A 24034-nucleotide genomic window follows, 5' to 3' on the forward strand; every position below is an offset into this window, starting at 1 on the left:
CACACTAACAAGTGCCTGATTGCCTCAGGATCGAGGGATTGAAGAATGTCCGAAGTTTCCATGGAGTAAGTTCTCTTAAGGAATGTCATCCGGCACATGGATGCTCACAATAAGATACAGGAGGAATTAGAGAACTGGAGAAACAGATGGAAGATGCTTACTGGGGGACCAAAAGGAAAATGTGACCCAGCAGTTCAAGCCAGATACCTAATGATGGTTTTGATGAAGAAAGTCAAGAGACTATTAGAAGCCAAAGAATGAAATTTCTGGAGCAGTGGATGATGATTTTCTTAAGGCTAAATCCTGGAACAAGTAGTTATATGATTATGAAGCTAACATGCCAGACAGATGGGGTCACAGTGGCTATAAAGAGTTATACCCTCAAGAATCTGAAACAGACAGTGATCAACAAGATAGTACATGCTGTCTAATGGGGAAAAAACATTTCCCCAGGTAAAATCATCTACCCATGAATCCCACAAACACAAAAAGTCAAAGAAATCCCACAAAAAAATAAGAAAAAAAAAGTCACACAAAAACCAGAAGAAAAGCAAAAAGGAAGCCACAGATAGAACAGCAGATTCCTCAAGTGAGATCTCAGAAGAAACTGGGGCTTCTAGTACTAGGAAAAAGAGACAACCACAAAAGCGCAAGAAAAAATCCAGGAAAAAGTCTCTCAAGAAATCTGCTTTATTCCTAGAGGCAGAAAGTGACACTTTCCAGTCAGATGATTCTGCATCCAGCAGTTCAGAGGAAAGAGACAGTAAGAAAAGCAAAAGGAAAAAGAGAAAAAAGCCCACATCCCTACAATTCACTCTATTCATTGTACAATGAAATACAAGAGAGGACAAAGGCACAAATTGGAAAGTGGCTACAGATGAAAGGTCTGTTGAAGGTTCAGGGGATGACTAAATGAGAAAGAAACATTCTTGTTTCCTGCATGACTGGATATTTATAGTTCTCATATCTTGGAGTTTGCCAGTGACGCTATTGCTCGGCACAGGGGGCCTGAGGTCAGAGACCTCCTGTGCCATCTACATGAGTTCTGTCAGACTTCCTGTCTTCTATTTTGGCCTATTAAACTTGATCCTCTTACTGTTAATAGGGAATCTGTTATTTTGCTATGAAGGTTTCTTGAAGAGATTATTTTTGTGATTAATCACATTTAGAATAGAGTGCATATGCAGCAAATTAAAGGACCCAGATATGCAGATGATAGCACTCTCATGGCAGAAAGTGAAGAGGAACTAAAGAGCCTCTTGATGAGGGTGAAAGAGGAGAGTGAAAAACTTGGCTTAAAACTCCCATTCAAAAAACGAAGATCATGGCATCCAGTCCCATCACTTCATGGCAAACAAGTGGGGAAACAATGGAAACAGTGACAGATTTTATTTTCTTGGGCTCCAAAAACACTGCAGACGGTGACTGCAGCCATGAAATTAAAAGACGCTTGTTCCTTGGAAGGAAAGCTATGACAAACCTAGACAGTGTATTAAAAAGCAGAGGCACCAATTTGCTGACAAAGGTCCATATGGTTTTCAAAGCTATGGTTTTTCCAGTAGTCGTGTATGGATGTGAGAGCTGGACCATAAAGAAGGCTGGGTGCCAAAGAATTGATGCTTTCAAATTGTGATGCTGGAGAAGACTCTTGAGAGTCCCTTGGACTGCAAGGAAATCAAATTAGTCAATCCTAAAGGAAATCAACCTTGAATATTTACTGGAAGGACTGATACAGAAGTTGAAACTCCAATACTCTGGCCACCTGATGTGAAGAGCCAACTCATTAGAAAATACTCTGATGCTGGGAAAGATTGAGGCAAAAGGAGAAGGGGGCAGCAAAGGATGAGATGGTTTGACAGCATCACCAATTCAATGGACAGGAATTTGAACAAACTCAGGAAGATAGTAGAGGGGAAGGGAGCCTAGCATGCTACAGTCCATGGGGTAACAAAGAGTTGGACACAATTTAGCAACTGAACAGCAACAAAGGACCCAGAAAGCTAAATCCAGTAATGACCTGGGTATACCAATTGCAATGTCAAATTTGGGAAAAGTAAGGGCTGGAGTCAAGAGATGGATTGGTGCTCGCGCCGTATAGAATGGTATGATAAAGGAATACAGTGTTGCTCTGTCTGTCTATACAGTAGGTCCCACAACTTGACTTTTTTTGTCTTTAGCCTTGGTGCTTTGATCTTTCTGGATATTGGCCCCACAGGCATGGTCCAGTTTACTTAACAAGGAACTGAACATAAGAACAAACACCTTCCACTCAGGGTAACATCCACAGACAGCTGTTATAGGTAGAGACAGGGGTTTTTGTCAAATTTCTCTGCTGGACGGGGTCTGTGGTTACACTTTGTATATACCTAAACATGGTAATTGGATAGGAAAAGGTTTTCTAGTTCCATTGCTTAATGCCTAAATGTACTTGTGTTTAAAATTATTTATTTAGTTGTCATAGGTTAAGTCCTAAACCAAATGAGGAAGAATTAGGCATCAGTCATGCTGTCTAGTCATGCTGTCTAGTGGTGTGCTGAATAGGATTCAGAGCAAGCAACAGTCATTTAAATGTTGTCTTCCTTGCTCATTTCTTAATCTGTTAATGAACTTTAGATTTTCCCTGAAACTAGGTTGAATCAGTTCTAAAATGAAATGGGTTTCTCAGGGACATATCCAATCCTTCCAAGTCTGCCTTTGGATTAAAGGACCAAGCAGAGATCTTGTTATTTCCTTTTGCTATCTACTGTGATCCTACTACGCTAAGTCTTAAGAAACCAAGATATCACTGGAAGGCTGGTAGAACACAAATGAATTTTTTTCATTATGGCAGATCAAGTGACTTTGTTTTTTCCTGGCTGTCACTTCATGCACTGAGTAAAAAGCTTGAAAACTCAGGAAAAAAGAAAAATCCCCAGTGTGCTAGTTTCAGGTATAACGCAAAGTGATTCAATTATACATATATGTATATTCTTTTTCAGATTATTTTCCATTGTAGCTTATTATAAGATATTGAATATAGTTCCCTGTGTTATACAGTAGGACCTCACTGGTTATCTATTTTCTATATAACAGTTTGTATCTGCTAATCCCAAACTACTAATTCCCTCTCCCACCTTTCCCTTTTGGTAGCCACAAGTTTGTTTTCTACATCTGTGAGCCTGTTTCTGTTCTGTAAATAAGTTCATTTGTATCATTTTTTCAGATTCCACATATGATATTTGTCTTTATCTACCTTACTTCACTTAATATGATAAGCTCTAGGTCCATTCAGTTCAGTTTAGTTCAGTTGCTCAGTCATGTCTGACTCTTTGCGACCCCATGGACTGCAGCACGCCAGGCCTCCCTGTCCATCACCAACTCCTGGAGTTTACTCAAACTCATGTCCATTGAGTCAGTGATGCCATCCAGCCATCTCATCCTCTGTCATCCCCTAGATCCAGTCATGTTGCTGTAAATGGCATTATTTTATTCTTCTTCATGGCTGAGTAATATTCCACTGTATAAATGTACCACATCTTCTTTATCCATTCATCTATCAATGGACAATTACATTGTTTCCATGCTTTGTCTATTATAAATTGGAACTGTACATTTTAAATGAATGGATTCTATGGTATGTGAATTAAAGCTCAATAAACCTGCTTTTTTTAAAAAAAAAAATCTAAATTAATACAGAAAACCCATGGTGAACATTACACCAGCACTTTAAATAAAGACAGCCTCGGTATTACTGATAGTATTACTGATTTTTTTAATTTCCTCAAGCTCCAGTATGGCTCAGCATGGCACTGCATACTCAATGACAACTTTTTCAATCTTAAGCATTTCAATGGACCCCTGAAATTTCAGGAGTCACCCAATACATTCAACTCTCTTTTCTTAGAAATAGCTTCCTTTTCATAGTTACATTTGAATAGTGGTTGTGATATTTAAATAATGTAACCATCGTAATTAGCACAAATGGCATAAAGAGGTTTTTTCATGTCAAACCACTGACTCATGATGACATGGGCAGTGCAAGCAAAATCAAAAGGACAACTAGCAAAGAGATCCGTAGTCAAGAGAATTCAATGCATGGTGGCATCAATTAATATCACTTAAAGGCTTTTGACTTGTTAAATGAGGCTCCTAATATACTTGGTTTGGTGGAGGGTTGCTGGGTAAAACATAGGACCATCCAGTTGAACTCAAATTTTAGATAAACAGTGGGTACATTTTTAGTGTATGAATGTCAACAATACTGCATGAAACTTCCTTATACCAAAAAAAAAAAGCTGTTTACCTGAAATTCAAATTATCTGAACATCCTATATTTTTGTTTGCTAAATATGGCAGCCCTAATTTGAGGAAATAATTGCTAGTAGAGCAAACCATGAAACTGAAAATAGCCAGTGAGGGTGGCTGTGGATTTTGAATCTGACCTATGAACTACAGTTTTCTGAATTCCTTAATAAGAGTGAAGAAAAATCACTGGAAAAAACAAGAATTCACTCTGAAATATTTTGATTACTTAACATTTCCAACCACTACTCCATCTATCCCAACAGGCTAGAAAACAAAACTTTTACAATTGTTTACATATTTGCTTACAGAAACACACAATGTTTTCTAATATTTTCAACTAAAATATTTCTCCCTTCTTTCCTGAATTTCGTATTACTAATGATAAAAGACAGGTGTAAGGTTTTGGTTTGGGTTAGTATTTAAAAGAGAAAAGAATAAAGTTCAGTTGCAAGTGTCCAGAATGCCAAGGCTTATATTTAGAGCTTCCGTCTCCTTTCAAAGTTCAGGACCCACGCTTAAAAGCCTCCTTTCCTCTAGACTTCATACAGAAAGATGGCCAGCAGTCCAGCTGAGAGACCTACAGCCACCCCCAGCACAGAGGCCCAACCTCCCCTTCCTCACCTGGGCAAGAGCTCAGAGGCACTTGAATTTCAACCTCTATCTGCTTTCTCAAGGACATAAAACAGTTCACTTAAAAGCACTTTAACCAAAGTGCTCAGAAATTATGAGAGGGAAAAAAAGATGAGACAAAGAAAAAGGGGAAAAAATGTATTTTAAAAAATGTTTCTTCTCACAATGTGTATGAGAAGGGGGAAATATAGCAAGGGACCATATAAGTATGTTGCTTTTAGTAAGTTCATGTCCGTCTCAGAGTGCTGATTGCTCCGTTAAGCCTGTGTAATCTTTACAACATCTCAATGAAGCAGAGAGGTGTAAGTTATAGCCAATTACAAGTGAGGGGATTGAATAAAACCTTGAGCAAATCATCTGCTATTACAATAACCTATATCATCACGAAAAGGCCAATCATATAGACATTAACTAACTACCAGGTATTTCACATTTTCATTACTGCGCTGGATGTCTTTAAGTTTCATTAAGGTAGAAACTGTCTTAGAGATCCAACTTAATATCTTATTATTATATACATGCTTATATATATATAGAGGGCTTCCCTGGTAGCTCAGATGGTAAAGCGTCTGTCTACAATGCAGGAGACCTGGGTTTGATCCCTGGGTTGGGAAGATCCCCCGGAGAAGGAAATGGCAACCCACTCCAGTATTCTTGCCTGGAAAATCCCATGGACTGAGGATCCTGGCAGGCTACAGTCCGTGGGGTCACAAAGAGCCGGACACGACTAAGCGACTTCACTTCACTTCACTTCATATATATATATAAATATATATATATACTTATATATATATTTTTATATATAAATATATATAATATATATATTATATATGTCACTGTTCAGTCACTAAGTTGTATCTGACTCTTTGTTACCCCACGGACTGTAGCCTGCCAGGCTCCTCTGTCCATGGGATTTTCCAGGCAAGAATACTGGAGTGGGTTGCCATGCCCTCCTCCGGGGGATCTTCCCAACCCAGGGATCAAACCCGGGTCTCCTTAGTCTCCTGCATTGGCAGGTGGCTTCTTTACTACTGAGCCACCTGGGAAGCCCAAAATACTGTATGTATACACAACAGAGTACTAAGCAGCTATAAAAGAGAATGAGGAATATCTCCATATACTACTGCAAAGTTATCTTCAGAATACATTTCTAAGCAAAGCAAAACAAAAACAAAAAATCCTCAGTGTGTACAGTATGCTCTTGTTTATCTAAGAAAGGAATTGGGATGGCTACCTATATGAGAAAGAGAGAAAGGTAATAGTTGGACTTCTTTGAATATGTCTTCTTTTGTAGACTAGACTTTTGAATTGTGTAAATATCATATACCTAAATCAAAATTGCATTTAAAAGCCAATATTAAAATCACAAGTAAAATTAAATAAATGGCCCAAACTGTGTATCCTTGTTAGTTGTATAATTGTATAAACAGAAATTACAATTCAAGTGACTTTAAAACACAACTTAAATGTAGATTTCTAGTGGGATATACTTTAAAGACCAAAAAAAAAAAAACAAAAAAAACAAAAAAAACCCTGCCCCAAAGCACAACTGTGCAGACACGCACACACATACACACACATATTGTAAATGGCGTCCAGTAATCACATTGCTGATGGCCGTGTTGGTATTGTTATTCTGAGGCTGTTGTGTATATATGGTGGGATAAACAAAATGATAATTATGTAGGTATCACTGAACCTCTGTATTTGTCAAAAGGGAAAACATATATAGTTATCATTGAGGTTAATTAAATTTGAATGGTCATTATCAATAAGAACTCATGATACAGTTTATCCTAAAGAAAAATTATAGTTGTATTAATATATTCAAGAAAGGCTTTAAAACAATGATCCATCTAGTAGCAATAATACTCCTAATAATTATATTGTGATATCTAAATAACATTCCCCTCCAAATAAAGAAACAAGGGCTCCATTTTCTAAATGGCTGATAATGGGCTCTAGAGCAGAAATGTACAAGAGGACCCTGGAGCATCTTACACTGAAAAGTAAGGAAGCCATCAAAGACTCCTAGGGCCATGTCAAAAGGACTCCGAAGCCAATATAAATAAGCTTCCATTGTTCGAATATGGGATCATTTGAGGATCAATAAGGGTAACAACTATGAGGACTGAAGCACATCATATACGTCCAAAGGCAAGAGTTCATAATCATGCTAAAAATGATCACTGAGCATTTCTGGAAGGTGGTAAAGAACCAGCGAATTATTTTGGCAGCTGGAAAATAAAGGGGAAGCATCGATCACTCATCTTGTCTTTTCCATGTGATTTCTCCATCAGGATAAATGTACCATAAAAGAGCTAAGTGCAAACACTTGGGAAATTGTGACGACGGTGTCAGCATCAGGTGAGAGGAATTGTGGAGCACCAACCACAACGTGGAAAACCAGCGGGGAAGCGGAGAGAGTAACAGCGAGACCAGCTTGCAGACTGTCATGACGGTGTAAAGAGAATGACAAGGAGGTCTGGAAAAGAAATAGTGGTAATGAGGAAGGAGAAGAGTGGACAGATTTAATCAACTAATTGGATGAATGAGAGGAGTGCAAATTATCAGTAAAGTTTTATACCTTGGGTGATTGATGGATGGTAGTGCCATTAACCAAATTGATGATTCTAAGCGGCAGTGCAAAAATATAATTGACAATTCTAAAGAAAAGCAACATTCTTATCAAATTCCAACAAAATTCAAAATTATCCTTAGAAGAAAATGCACACTGGCCAATTAGGGAATAAGGAAAAAGAGGAAAAGAAGTAAGTTCTGGTATTCCCCTTCTTCCTAGAATCTTTACTTTTCCCATAAGATCCATTTTTACTCCCAATGTATACATATACATTTTTGAATGCTGACTATGTTCATTTTTGGCTTTTGTTTATCAGAAGACACTTCCAATAAGTGATCTATACTCGTTGCTTCCAGGACGAGTCCAAAGTCCTCACTCAACCAATTTCTAGCTCTGTGACTAGAAAAAAACCAAGTAATTGTCAAGTATTCTCCTAGGCAACTAGTACGTACATTTCCAGCAATTCTCAATACCTGGGAAGGCAGATATAATTATCTGAAATTCATCAATGAGGACACTGAGACCCAGAGATCTTAAATAACTTGTCCAATGTCAAAACTGGAATTTAAAATCCAGGAATCTCTTCTGGATCAAGAACTGCAAGGTGCCTAAATGAATGCTGGTCACAGAACGACCACTGAAAATATTTGGGGACTTCTCCCACTTTTCCACAGGATAAATTACAGCACCATTTCTGTCAGTAAAGCAGAAAGAATCTTACTTTCCAATAATATCTGATCATAAAATGTCACGTTTCTATAGCAAATGTCACAATCTATAGCAAAATTACCTGAATACAAAGCCAAACAATCCTTTTTAACACATAAAATGAAAATTTACAGTATCTTACAATACAATGCCTAGAATGAACCAGTTTGGAAGGAACTTCATCTGTTCAAAGTGCAGCAAAGAAATCAGTAAATAAGAGGTCTCAGAGACAAAACACATGTCACGAAGTTCAAGCACAAATGCACATTTATATTAGTAACTAACATGCTCCTTAGTCCTTCTAGTACAATTCCTAAGAAGCTTGGCAGACTGGTTTTAAGCCTGCAACAAATCACTAGGGGGCAAGAAGGGAGCCACACGAAGGCACACTGACAACTGCAATGTATAATATTTGACAGCAATAGAAAGGGGAAAATCATAGAAACCAGCTCAAGGAAGGTAAGGAGAGCACACACTTGAGAATCATGTATTATAGAAGCAAACAGTACTACAAGTCTCAACAGATCCTAAGGGTGTCTCTAAGAGACTGTTAGTAATAGGTGTAAAGATGCCGCATATCAGCAAGAACAATATTCAAATGAAGTATTTAAAATGAAAAATATATTGACGTTAAAGGGGTAAATTGTTATTTAAAAAGAAAAAATTCTAGAATGTTTCATTTGCCAAGGAATCAAGAAATCTGAGGTTTTAACTGTCATGAGCAGCATCTTCACTTTTTATCACCTTATTTTTTTTTTCATTTATTTTTATTAGTTGGAGGCTAATTACTTTACAATATTGTAGTGGTTTTTGTCATACATTGACAAGAATCAGCTATGGATTTACATGTACTCCCCATCCCGATCCCCCCTCCCACCTCCCTCTCCACCTTATTTTTAATAAACATATAGCAAATTTACCTTAAGTTACATCAACCATTTTAACCCTGCTATTAAAATAAATCTTAGAATGTATAATGAAGTAGTGGGTAATGATAACATGCATATTAAGAGATCTGGGAGATTATAGCAAGAAAAATTCACTCCTCATCACTATACATTTATTAATGAAGAAAATGCATATGAGAGATGCAGTTTACTATCTGTACCTTCATTACTAGTAGAAATAATACAGAAAAGTGTCCATTAGGATATAACTTCGTTTCCAAGCCTCAGGACACATACACACCCCAGTCTGCCTCCGTATTAGGTGTTCTTCAGGCTCTTGACCCTCACAATGCAATGCTCTACAGTATCTGAGCAACACTACCACACAATCAGTTCAGTTGCTCAGTCGTGTCCTACTCTTTGCGACCCCATGGACTGCAGCATGCCCGACTTCCCTGTCCATCACCAACTCCCAGAGTTTTCTGAAACTCATGTCCATCAAGTCACTGATGCCATCCAACCATCTCTTCCTCTATCGTCCCCTTCTCCTCCTGCCTTCAATCTTTCCCAGCATCAGAGTCTTTTCCAATGAGTCAGCTCTTCACATCAGGTGGCCAAAATATTGGAGCTTCAACTTCACCATCAGTCCTTCCAATGAATATTCAGGATTGATTTCCTTTAGGGTTGACTGGTTTGATCTCCTTGCAGTCCAAGGGACTCTCAAGAGTCTTCTCCAGCACCACAGTACAAAAGTATCAATATCCCAGATACAACAGCCCTTCCATCCTTTTGAACTCTGGGTTCAAATTCTAGCTCTGACCACTGAATTGTATGATCTGGGCACTGTACAGATTCTCATCTGTAACATGGACAGTAAGGGACTTTGCTGGTGGTCTGGTGATTAAGAACCTGCCTTCCAATGGGGGGATGTGTGTTGGATCCCTGACCAGGGAACTAAGATTGCCACATGCCCTGGGACAACTAAGCACTGCAACCAGAGAGAAGCCTGGGCACAGTAAGATCCCACATGCCACAGCAAAGGTCCCATGTGCCACAACTAAGACCTGATGCAGCCAAAAATAAATAAATAAATATTTTTAAAAAGGAATGATCATAACTTATAAAAACTAGACAAAAAATGTACTTGGCCACTTAACATCACTGAAAAAAAGTTAGTGATATGTAATTTAGAGTACGCCTACAAAGAACCAGGCACTGCGCAGGGCATTAGGGATACTGAGATGAAAAAGGAACAGTCAACACCTTCAAAGAACTCAATCTCTTGGGGAAAACAGACTATTAAAACAGAGCATATATGTGCTGTGAATTAAGGTATGTGTGCTATGGGGCTATGGAACATCAAAAAGGAAGACAACCCAACAGATTCCCAGAGGACATGTCTCCTGTGTCTTAAAGGAAGTTAGACAAGCAAAACAAAGGCTACCACAATGTCTCCTGAGGCACAGTTAGGTTTAATAACTGCACATCATGTATAAGTGAATGTGAGGTACTTTCTGTTTGTAAACTGCAAAACATTATATGCACATTATTGACTACAGCTACTGAAAATACCTAACTGCCCCCAAACCTCTCTGCCATCCACCAATCAGGCAGCCTGAAATTTCACAATAGAGGCTCATCTGCCAAGCATGCCTTACATTCTTTTAGAAAATGCAAAACACACCTAAAAGTGGAGGCAGATGAAAAGAGAACTAATCGTTAGGAAGTCCTCTAGGTATCATGTACTTTACATTATTTATTTCACCTAATCCTCACAACAACCTGGTGAGGAAGGTATCCTGATCCTCATTTTACAGATTAAAAAAAAAAACAAGCAGTTTCGCATGGTTAATTAATGTGCCCAAGGTCACACAACTAAGTGGATGAGCTGGGATTGTAATACTGAAAACTTGAACTGCAATCACTAAATTACACTGCTCTTCTAGTATACTGACCTGAAGGTAACACACATTAAGGGGTCACTGTGTTAGTTTGCTGGAGCTGCCATAATGAAGTACCATAGACAGGGTGGCTCCAATAACGGAAATGTGTGTCTCACAATTCTGGAGGCTAGAAGTCTGACTTCAGCGTGTTGTCAAGGTTGATTTCTTCTGAGGCCTCTCTCCTTGAGAGAGACGGCAGATGGCCTGTGTCTTCATACAGTCCTCTCTCTGTGTCTTAATCTCCTCTTCTTATGAGGACATCAGTCATGCTGGATTAGGGCCCACCCTAAAATATCCTATCTCCAAATGTAGTCAAACTCTGAAATACTGGGGGAATTAGGACTTCCACGTCTGGATTTAGCAGGAATCACAAACAATTCAGCTCCTGGCAGTCACACAGTGAAAAAGATCCTTCTTTGAAAAGTACATGGGGAAGGACCTTAAATGTTCTTAAATCATAAATGAAATCTGTGAAGGTTTTTTTGAGAAATACAGGTATGTACTTACAGCAAGAAAGAGCCAAATGGTCAGTGATTACCGCTCCCTAGGGAGTAGTTTGGAAATGTGTTGGGGTGCTTTTACAACCCTTAATTATTGACGGGAACCACTCTGGCAGAGGCCAGAGGCATGGAATGTGGAGCAGTTCCACATAACAAAGAATCATCCCATATCCCAGAGGAGAAAAATGCTCTGTCAGACTAAACCCAACACAGGTATCAAGAGCACTTGTGCATATACTAATACGAAGTAGAGCTTATTAAAAGTTAAGAGAGAATGCCAAGAATTTAGGAAAAAGACTTTATGGAGCTATAAGTTTCAATCAAATAAAGACATTATCTCAAAATTAAATGATGTACTCACTCCATGCTCTATATATTACAGCATTTTTAACCTCCCACTTCTTGAAAAGGATTTCAATGCAATAATGGCATTACAGCAAAAGCAATGAAACCTCTGCAAAAAATGTCATGGAGGATATGAGAATCCTTTTATTAAATTTCGAGCAAAACGTTATTAAATTAGTAGCCACAAAAACCATGTCGATCTCAATAAAAGCTACTTTTAATATTTCAGATGACTGTCACACTATGTATTTTTGAGATTTTTTTATAACTCTAAAAGAGCTCTGCTGCGAAAGATGATATTTGAAAGTTGCTTGGGGACTGCCTGTTGTTTTTCAATCTTCTCTGAGTTAGAGACATCTACTGCACAACTTCTGCATAGCTTCTTGTTTTACTGTTTCTCTTTTTAAACCATCCTCTATTCCTCATCACCTAGAGAAGGACATGGTCTTGGAGGACTTCTGAAGTACTGCTGCTGCTGCTAAGTCACTTCAGTCGTGTCCGACTCTGTGCGACCCCATAGACAGAAGCCCACCAGGCTCCTCCGTCCCCGGGATTCTCCAGGCAAGAACACTGGAGTGGGTTGCCATTTCCTTCTCCAATGCATGAAAGTGAAAAGTGAAACGGAAGTCGCTCAGTTGTGTCCGACTCTTAGCGACCCCATGGACTGCAGCCTACCAGGCTCCTCCGTCCATGGGCGAAGACTAGGAACCTAAAATATGCCTCAACAGGTGACAATATATTTCAAAATGCAGGATATGCTTTCTGTGATAGCTCAACAGTATCCCGTCCCATATCACAACATAAGAAATTGTTTCATCACTAAACTCATAAATATGGCCCAGGTCATTTATGAGAATACCATACTTCCTCATTTTCTCCATGCTGACAGTCTATAATTTGTCCTGGCATGTTTTCTCTACTTCAAGTGTTTTCTTCTTTCGCTTATCATACACAACAAACAAGTCTGGTTGGTTATCGCTTATTCTAACATTTTTACAGTCCACGTGCATCACTGATTTTCTATTTTCCTGAACTTCTTAGAATTATCTTCCTTCTCACAAACACACTTTCTCCACAGAAGTAGGCACAAGCATCAATGCCTTCATTCTATCCTCTAGGACAATGTGCCCTCATAATTACATCCCCAAACACAGACTGTGTTATGAGTTATACTCATTTAGCCTTTATATTATTATCCTGGTGTCATGTTTTTTAATAACATGTACAGGCAGGTTATATTACCTATGAACTTTATTTCTTACACAACCAAAAATTTATTTAAAAGGGGGAGCTTGAGGAAGACAGGGTTGAGAGCCACAGAGAGTGAGGAAAACTCAGAAACTGTCCCTGAATCTAGTCAAGGCGAAAAGGAAAATGTTCTTTATTACTAGTACTCTTATAGTTCATCAAACAGAACTAAGAAACAGTAGCCCAGAAATTGGAAGCAACAAAGTTGAAGAAAAAGTGAAGTGCTTTATAAAAACCCAACAATTAAGTGTGACTATGCAAAACTGACTGCTGGTAAAGGTCTTAGACCAAATCCAGCAGCAAACAGAGTCATCAGGGTTGAATAAGAAAGCTAAGATAGAAGATGTGAAGAGAAACTAGAATTTCAATCCTGAAAGAGCAGCAAGGAGCTGAATTTCTCCAAATAGATCTGTCCTTTAAATAAATTCTATGGCCCACATAACATGCTCACCATGAAAGCAAAAGCTTAGTTGTACCACAACTGGCCTGTTGTGTGGTCTTATGGTCTGGACATCAGAAGAATAAGAAAATGGGGTCAAGAAGTGAGAAAGAATAAAAGGTCAAAGTGGCCACAATACCGAGGGTTTAGCTTCCTAAGAAGAAAATTCTGTTACTAATAAGCTCCCATCCCTGCTTCTAGGCATGGCAATGAGAAAAAACATTAGTGGCATTTAAAAGAACTGTGGAGGACAATAGGTTCAATCAATTAACACTAAGTGGGCTTCATTTTCCCTAAACCTGGGCCAACAACAGAGTCAGTAATTCAGGGTTACTTTCAATTAGGTACTTTTAGAAGAGAAATGCTGAAATCAGTTGGTCAAGATTCTGATGGCTAAAGCATGTCATGCTTGATTAGTTTGTCCCTTAACTAGAAAAGACAGCTTCTAAAGGAACAAACAAGTAATAAAACAATGATTTGAATTCCTCTTTTCCTGTCCTGAAAGATAGCAACAATATAAATTGTAAAACATCAAACTCATCTGCATCTCTTGTCTATTTTAAAAAGGTCACTGTGAATTCTTAACAAATAAAGTATTAGGCTAGATTTAATTTATATCAACCTAGTCTTAAGTGGTAAGCCTGGGAGACCACATTTCATCTCCTGTAGAGAGACCACATTCTTATCTTTTGCTAGAACTTTAATGAATATTCTTCACCATCCAAACACAAAGTCTACTTATTTTAGGAATCATACCCTAGTCATTGTTTTAAATTTTTTTCAGACTAAGTCTGAAATTACAATAAACCAAATGATTATTCCTTTTCATTTTATCGCCAAAGCCACTTAGGCTGATAAATCAGAAGGTAAACTATCATTAACTCACTGGTAAAAATCACGACTATTTGCCTCTTCAGTCAACATCACAAAGAACTAATGATTTAAATTTGTTTCATCTAACTAAAATGTAAGGAAGCATTTATGTTATAAATACGTCTTCAACAAAAATATATAAAATAAGTATTTCTTCTGATTTTTCACATTAAAAGGGGAAAGCTTAATACTGTCTTATGCAGCTTAGCCAGTCTTTGCTTTCCTCTTCCTATTTATTCAGACTAAGAAAGGTCAGCTTTCCCTTTTTCACTCTCAATTCTCAATTTAGCATGCATTAATCTTTAGAATATAAGGTTAAAAAAACATATATATATTTTTTCACAAACTGAAGAAGCCACTGCTATTTTTAAACATTGATTTATCAGTTGAATGACCTCTGAAAAATCCAGGTGCTTAAATGACTAAACATTACATAACTAATGTCTTCACTCCAGACATTGGAGAAATGGTTGCCACACGTTTGATGCTGAGACTAAGACTTCAGTATACAGACAAGAGAATGAGCTGGGTGACTCCTATACATTCCTACTTACAGTTTTCTCTAGAAAGGTTATGTAAATAAATGTTTCATGTTCCTGAAGGCTAGGGTTTGGGAGAGAAGAGACTTGCAACTCATGCAGACCAGAGCTTAAATCCCAGGTCAGCCACATATCAGCAAGCTAAATTTCCCCTGGGTTTGCATTTTGTCATTGGCCATGGGATAAGGATACCTACTTCTCAAAGGGCAGTTATAAGGGCTGAATGGAATAGCATAATGTTAACTACCTAACTAAGCGGAGTCATAATAAACGTTATTTTCCTATCTTCCCTTCGCCATTTGAGGATAATTGTGAATTTTAACATATCTAAACAAAAACTCTTCAAATAAAGTGCTTTCATTCAAACCTTAAGTATCTATTTTCTTTAATCTGGGACTCTCATTTGCTGGATCCACAGATATTCTGTATATAAACACCTGACACCTTTTAAAATAAGGAGCACTTTGGGACTGATACATTTGACTAAATATCTACGGGTTATGTAAGTGTAATTATATAAGACATGAAGAAAATAAAAAGAAAAGTCACTCTTGTATGACAGTGTGACTTTTTCTGGTTCTGCAATCCCTAACTTTATTTTCAATATCCTATAAACATTTTATGGACCTCTATATTCTGAAAACTAAATTATTTTAAATACATTTGAAGAGATAAATGTATGCCAACCAGCACGTACTGAACCTGCAAGAGACACAACACTCTTGTCGGTTTGTCAGAACTGTGAATCTCTGATGCACAACAATAGACAGGGGTTCTATTTTCTGGTCCCACCCGCTTTGGGCAAAGCTGACTGCAGCCAGGGTGGAACTTGTCTGAAGTCAAACTAATTATACTGTCTCTCCTGGGAATTGGAGCAGAGCAATCCTAGTCTAGCTAAAATTAAACTCAAGGTCTTGGGGCAGTCGTGTGCAAAGAGAATCAGAGAAAGTCTTCAGAGAGAGAGAGAGAGAAAAGGAGAGAAATGAACAACTCACACAAAAAGAAGCAACAACGAAGCCAGTTCAGTACAGTCACTCAGTCCGGTCCAACTCTTTATGACACCATGGACTGCAGCACGCCAGGCCTCCCTGTTCATCACCAACTCCCAGAGTTTACCAAAACCCATGTCCATTGAGTCGGTGATGCCATCCAACCATCTCACCCTCTGTCGTCCCCTTCTCCTCCTGCCCTCAAGCTTTCCCAGCATCAGGGTCTTTACAAATGAGTCAGCTCTTCACATCAGGTGGCCACAGTCTTCGAGTTTCAGCTTCAGCATCAGTCCTCCCAATGAACACTCAGGACTGATTTCCTTTTAGGATGGACTGGTTGGATCTCCCTGCTGTCCAAGGGACTCTCAAGAGTCTTCTTCAACACCACAGTTCAAAGGCATCAATTCTTCAGTGCTCAGCTTTCTTTATAGTCCAAATCTCACATCCATACATGACCACCGGAAAAACCATAGCCTTGATTAGACGGACCTTTGTTGGCAAAGTATTGTCTCTGCTCTGCAATATGCTGTCTAGGCTGGTCATAACTTTCCTGCCAAGGAGTAAGCATCTTTTAATTTCACGGCTGCAGACACCATCTGCAGTGATTTTGGAGCCCAGAAAAATTAAGTCTGTCACTGTTTCCACTATTTGCCATGAAGTGATGGGACCAGATGCCATGATCTTAGTTTTCTGAATGTTGAGCTTTAAGTCAACTTTTTCACTCTCCTCTTTCACTTTCATCAAGAGGCTCTTTAGTTCTTCTTCACTTTCTGCCATAAGGGTGGTGTCACCTGCATATCTGAGGTTATTGATATTTCTCCTGACAATCTTGATTCCAGCCTGTGCTTCCTCCAGCTCAGCGTTGCTCATGATGTACTCTGCGTATAAGTTAAAAAAGCAGGGTGACAATATACGGTCTTGAGGTACTCCTTTTCCTATTTGGAACCAGTCTGTTGTCCCATGTCCAGTTCTAACTGTTGCTTCCTGACCTGCATACAGGTTTCTCAAGAGGCAGGTCAGGTGGTCTGGTATTCTCATCTCCTTCAGAATTTTCCACAGTTTATTGTGATCCACACAGTCAAAGGCTTTGGCATAGTCAATAAAGCAGAAGTAGATGTTTTTCTGGAACTCTCTTGCTTTTTCGATGATCCAGAGGATGTTGGCAGTTTTATCTCTGGTTCCTCTGCCTTTTCTAAAACCAGCTTGAACATCTGGAAGTTTATGGTTTATGTATTGCTGAAGCCTGGCTTGGAGAATTTTGAGTGTTACTTTCCTAGCGTGTGACATGAGTATAATTGTGTGATAGTTTGAACATTCTTTGGCATTGCCTTACTTTGGAATTGGAATGAAAGCTGACCTTTTCCAGCCCTGTGGCCACTGCTGAGTTTTCCAAACTTGCTGCCATATTGAGTGCAACACTTTCACAGCATCATCTTTTAGGATCTGAAATACCCCACTGGAATTCCATCTCCTCCACTAACTTTGTTCGTAGTGGTGCTTCCTAAGGCCCACTTGACTTCACATTCCAGGATGTCTGGTTCTAGGTGAGTGATCACACCATCATGATAATCTAGGTCGTGAAGATCCCTTTTTTTTTTTTTTTTGTGAAGATCCCTTTTGTACAGTTCCTCTGTGTATTCTTGCCACCTCTTCTTAATATCTTCTGCTTCTGTTAGGTCCATACCATTTCTGTCCTTCATCGAGCCCATCTTTGCATGAAATGTTCCCTTGGTATCTCTAATTTTCTTGAAGAGATCTCTAGTCTTTCCATTCTGTTGTTTTCCTCTATTTCTTTGCACTGATCACTGAGGAAGGCTTTCTTATCTCTCCTTGCTATTCTTTGGAACTCTGCATTCAAATGGGTATATCCTTCCTTTTCTCCTTCGCCTTTTGCTTCTCTTCTTTTCACAGCTATTTGTAAGGCCTCCTCAGACAACCATTTGGCCTTTCTGCATTTCTTTTTCCTGGGGATGGTCTTGATCCCTGTCTCCTGTACAATGTCACAAATCTCTGTCCATAGTTCATCAGGCACTCTATCAGATCTAGTCCCTTAAATCTATTTCTAACTTCCACTGTATAATCGTAAGGGATTTGATTTAGGTCATACCTGAATGGTCTAGTGGTTTTCCCTACTCTCTTCAATTTAAGTCTGAATTTGGCAATAAGGAGTTCATGATTTGAGCCACAGTCAGCTCCTGGTCTTGTTTTTGCTGACTGTATAGAGCTTCTCCATCTTTGGCTGCAAAGAATATAATAGAGTTTCTCCATCTTTGACTTTAAAGAATATAACCAATCTGATTTCAGTGTTAACCATCTGGTGATGTCCATGTGTAGAGTCTTCTCTTGTGTTGCTGGAAGAGGGTGTTTGCTATAACCAGTGCATTCTCTTGGCAAAACTGTATTAGCCTTTGCCCTGCTTCATTCACAATGAAGCCAATGCAGCCCAAAACACAAATGCTAGCAGTATCTGAGAATAGCTGCCAAGGTTCCTGGGCCCTTGCCCCTTCCCCTCACACTCATCCCTCTCCAGTCCTGTGCTTCTGTTACTTACAATTAAAAGAAACTTGGGGGGTCATGGAAATGGGAAGATGTTGGTCAAAGGGTTATAAGATAAATAAGGTCTGGGAATCTAATATACAGCACTGTGATTATAATTAACGATACTGACTGTATATTTACGGGCTGGATGAAGCACAAGCCAGAATCAAGATTGCTGGGAGAAATATCAATCACCTCAGATATGCAGATGACACCACCCTTATGGCAGAAAGCGAAGAGGCACTAAAGAGCCTCTTGATGAGGGTGAAAGAGAGTGAAAAGGCTGGCTTAAAACACAACATTCAAAAAACAAAGATCATGGCATCAGGTCCCATCACTTCATGGCAAATAAATGGGGAAACAATGGAAAAGGTGACAGACTTTTATTTTCTTGGGCTTCAAAATCACTGCAGATGGTGACTGCAGCCATGAAATTAAAAGACGCTTGCTCCTTGGAAGAAAAGCTATGACAAATCTAGACAGCGTATTAAAAAGCAGAGACATTACTTTGCTGACAAAGGTCTGTCTAGTCAAAGCTACGGTTTTTCCAGTAGTCATGTATGGATGTGAGAGCTGAACCTTAAAGAAGGCTGAGTGCTGAAGAATTGATGGTTTTGAACTGTAGTGTTGGAGAAGACGCTTGAGAGTCCCTTTGACTGCAAGGAGATCAGACCAGTCAATCCTAAAGGAGTTCGGTCCTGAATATTCATTGGAAGGACTGATGCTGAAGCTGAAGCTGAAGCTCCAATACTTTGGCCACCTGATGCGAAGAGCAAACTCATTGGAAAACACCCTGATGTTGGGAAAGAATGAAGACAGGAGGAGAAGGGGACGACAGAGGAAGAGATGGTTAGATGGCATCACTGACTCAATGGACATGAGTTTAAGCAAGCTCCGGGAGATGGTTAAAGACAGGGAAGCCTGGCATGCTGCAGTCCATGGGGTCACAAAGAGTCAGACATGACTGAATGACTGGACAACAGCAACAACACTGTATACTTGAAAGTATAGAAAGAGAGTAGATCTTAAATGTTCTCACCATAAAAAGAAATGGTAATTATTTAACATGATGGAGGTGTTAACTAACTCTATGGTGGTAATCACTGTGCAATATGTAAGTGTATCAAGATAACATATCAAACTTACACAATATTATGTGTCACTCATATCTCCATCAGAGAAGGCAATAAGCACCCCACTCCAGTACTCTTGCCTGGAAAATCCCTTGGACGGAGAAGCCTGGTGGGCTGCAGTCCATGGGGTCGCTAAGAGTCGGACACGACTGAGCGACTTCACTTTCACGCATTGGAGAAGGAAATGGCAACCCACTCCAGTGTTCTTCCTGGAGAATCCCACGGACGGGGGAGCCTGGTGGGCTGCCGTCTATGGGGTCGCACAGAGTCGGACACGACTGACGTGACTTAGCAGCAGCAGCAGCAGTAGCATATCTCAATAAAGCTGGAAAAAATGCTCTACTTACTGTATTTTGTGACAACATGGCTAGCAGTATCATGTAAAAAATGTTTAAGTCATACCAACAATTAAATTGTGATTAGAGAAACAATAAAGAGGATTATTACTTAACAGAAGGAAAAGGGCAATAATTTATGTTTGTAAGTGGAGGTGGTGATGGTTGTGAGTTCCAACTAAGGTAGTTAAGTCAATGTTTTTCAACTGACCTGCTCCCATTAGTGGGATACAAAATCTGTTTAATGGGTCAGGACAAGCATTTGTTTTTAATGAAACAGAATTGCTGGGGGAAAAGTAGTAAGGGCGAACACTGGTATTTAGGGTAAATATTTTGTCATGAAACTTTTGTTTTAGGTATACTCACTTTTGAGTAACTCACAAAGTCCCCTATATTTCTTGGCAAGGTCAAAGAGCTTAAAAGTCATTGACAAATCCATGCTTCCAAAATACCAACCAGAGACAATAGCTCCTACAATTGTACTCCTATAGCATATTTATTCTCTGAGTTAAAACAAATGAAATTATTCCTAGAAAATAAAATTTTAAGCTAACCCAAAATAGATCACAAAACTAAATACAAAATGCAAATCTATAAAACTTCTGAAAGAACAGATAGGAGAAAATCTTCAGTATCTTGGGTTAGGCAAAGATTTTATACCTATGCCATGAAAAGCACAATCCAAGAGAGAAAAAATTGATAAACTGGCCTTTATACCATCAAGAGAATGAAAACAAGCCATAAACTAAGGAAAAAATATTTGCAAGCCACAAATCTGATAAAGGATTTGCATCCAGAATCTATAAGGAACAATTACAATTCAACAATAAAAATAATACAATTTTATTTTAATGAGCAAACAATCTGAACACACACTTAACCAAAAGATGTAAGAATAACCAAGAAGCACATGAAAAGATGCTCAAAATCATTAGTCACTAGGTAGATGCAAGTGAAGGCAATAAAATAATTCTCTACCCATTTTCCCATTGGGACAAACTTAGGAAGTTTCCAATAGTTCCTCATTACTTGTATTATATTGTACATTATATAAACATTCTGATTCACCATGTGAAAAGGGAATGTTGCATGCTATTCCAATAAACAAAGAATGTTGCCTACCTCAAGCCATCAGCTATTGCAGCTGGTCCCCCAAAGGTGTGCCCTGAGAGGAATCCAGAAGAAGAAGAAGAAAAAAAAAGGATAACATTCTATGCTCTGGATACTGGCCCTAGATAGTTAAGATGCACATCTATGGAATAATTTCAGTGAACCCAGACTCTTGCATCTTCCCATAAAAAAGCACTAAAATCATTAACTTGAGATGTCTGTTTTTTTGTGATTAGCAGTGATCTCTTACCAAGATTAACTATATGTATTTCCCAACACCTAAACTTCACATATATCCTGGCTCCTCCCCTACCTCTTCAGAGCAGTTCCTCATAGCTATCTGAGAGGCTGTCCCAAACTATAGTCCTCAGTAAGATCCCCCAATAAAACTTAACTTTAGAGACTTCCTGGTGGTCCAGTGGTTAAGGCTTTGCCTTCCAATACAGGGGATACAGGTTTGATCCCTGGCCGGGGAGCAAAGATCCACACGGCTTGTGGCAAAAAGCCAAAACATAAAACAGAAACAATACTGTATCGAATTCAATAAAGACTTTACAAATGGTCCACATTTATAAAAAAAACAAAAACAAAAAACCTTAACTTTAGGTTGTGCATTTTTCTTCAATTGACACATACAGGTGTACACACAGGTGAAAGGCTCTATTGGATCCACTCTTCAAAGCAGAATCATTGGAATGAAGGTTGTTTGTATTGTTTATACAAATACTAGAAATTGTTCCTAAGGCCATACTAATTGATATCCCCAGGAAGAGTAAGTGAGCTTAATTATTTGCCCATCCCATGGACTTACCTGATGACACTTTTTTTAAAGCCTCACTGAATTTTTCCTGATATTTCACTAGTGAGGCTGAGTCTTATTGGCTATTCCTCCCTCTTTTTCTGTGGATTTACCATTTCAATCACTTGCGCTGTTTGTGTTTTGCTTTCTTTTTTAAAAACTGTATTTTACTGAAGTTTAATTGATTTGTGCATTTCTTTTCAATTTTTATGAATTATTTTTCTACTTTAGATATACATCCTTAGTCACTTTTATGAATAACTATCATTTTCTCCTACTTTGTTGCTGGAACTTTTTGAAAATAATCAATTATTGGGTATGATTTACATATTAAAAGTTCATTCATTAAAAAAATACAATGAGATAATACTGGGTTGGCCAAAAAGTTTGCTTGGGTTTTCCCATAAGATGCTATGAAAAAGCCCAAATGGACTTTTTGGCCAACCCAATACTACTACCTAATAGAAAGGCTAAAAGTTTAAACAAAACAAAACAAAAAAACTAGTAGTGAGGTGCTAGCAGAGAATAATTTACATAAAATAGGACTCATTTGCTTAAAAGAAATAAGCACAGTGAGATATCAACACCTACCTACTATAATGGCTAAAATTTTTTTTTATCATTTATTTTTATTAGTTGGAGGCTAATTACTTTACAATATTGTAGTGGTTTTTGCCACACATTGACATGAATCAGCCATGGATTTACATGTGTTCCCCATCCCGATCCCCCCTCCCACCGCCCTCCCCATCCCATCCCTCTGGGTCTTCCCAGTGCACCAGCCCCAAGCACTTGTCTCATGCATCCAACCTGGGCTGGTGATCTGTTTCACCCTTGATAGTATACATGTTTCGATGCTGTTCTCTCAAAACATCCCACCTTCGCCTTCTCACACATAGTCCAAAAGTCTGTTCTGTACATCTGAGTCTCTTTTGCTGTTTTGCATATAGGGTTAGCGTTACCATCTTTCTAAATTCCATATATATGCATTAGTATACTGCATTGGTCTTTAACTTTCTAGCTTACTTCACTCTGTATAATGGGCTCCAGTTTCATCCACCTCATTAGAACTGATTCAAATGTATTCTTTTTAATGGCTGAGTAATACTCCATTGTGTATATGTACCACAGCTTTCTTATCCATTCGTCTGCTGATGGGCATCTAGGTTGCTTCCATGTCCTGGCTATTATAAACAGTGCTGCGATGAACATTGGGGTACACGTGTCTCTTTCAGATCTGGTTTCCTCGGTGTGTATGCCCAGGAGAGGGATTGCTGGGTCATATGGCAGTTCTATTTCCAGTTTTTTAAGAAATCTCCACACTGTTCTCCATAGCGGCTGTACTAGTTTGCATTCCCACCAACAGTGTAAGAGGGTTCCCTTTTCTCCACACCCTCTCCAGCATTTATTGCTTCTAGACTTTTGGATAGCAGCCATCCTGACTGGCGTGTAATGGTATCTCGTTGTGGTTTTGATTTGCATTTCTCTGGTGATGAGTGATGTTGAGCATCTTTTCATGTGTTTGTTAGCCATCTGTATGTCTTCTTTGGAGAAATGTCTGTTTAGTTCTTTGGCCCATTTTTTGATTGGGTCATTTATTTTTCTGGAATTGAGCTTCAGGAGTTGCTTGTATATTTTTGAGATTAACCCTTTGTCTGTTGCTTGGTTTGCTATTATTTTCTCCCATTCTGAGGGCTGTCTTTTCACTTTGCTTATTGTTCCCTTTGTTGTGCAAAAGCTTTTAAGTTTCATTAGGTCCCATTTGTTTATTTTTGCTTTTATTTCCAATATTCTGGAAGGTGAGTCATAGAGGATCCTGCTGTGATTTATGTCGGAGAGTGTTTTGTAGAATGGCTAACATTTTTTAAAAAAGAAAAAAAAAAACACAATACCACAGTGCTGGCAAAGATGCTGAGAAACTGAAATTCTCATAAATTGCTGATAGAAGTAGAAAAATGGTACCCACCTGGAAAATAACTTTGCTTTTTCTTATAAAGTTAAATACACATATACCATATGATCAATCCTACCCCAAGATATTTACCCTAAGAAATGAAAGCTTGTGTTCAAATAAAAATCTGTAAACAAATGTTTATGGCAGCTCTTTTTATAGTCACCTCAAACTGAAAACAGCCCAAGTGTTCTTCAGCAAA

The 24034-nt window shown here is 38.6% G+C and overlaps 1 protein-coding gene and 1 pseudogene across 3 annotated transcripts in view; one reads left to right on the forward strand and one right to left on the reverse strand.

Moving 5' to 3' along the window:
- Nucleotides 1-24034, reverse strand: part of KLHL13 (kelch like family member 13) — a 195885-nt gene that overhangs the window by 134495 nt on the left and 37356 nt on the right. The window lies entirely within an intron of this gene.
- On the forward strand, nucleotides 46-912 carry LOC122689178 (annotated as a pseudogene).

This window comes from Cervus elaphus, chromosome X (assembly GCF_910594005.1).
Source record: "Cervus elaphus chromosome X, mCerEla1.1, whole genome shotgun sequence".
NCBI classification, from domain to species: Eukaryota; Metazoa; Chordata; class Mammalia; order Artiodactyla; family Cervidae; genus Cervus; species Cervus elaphus.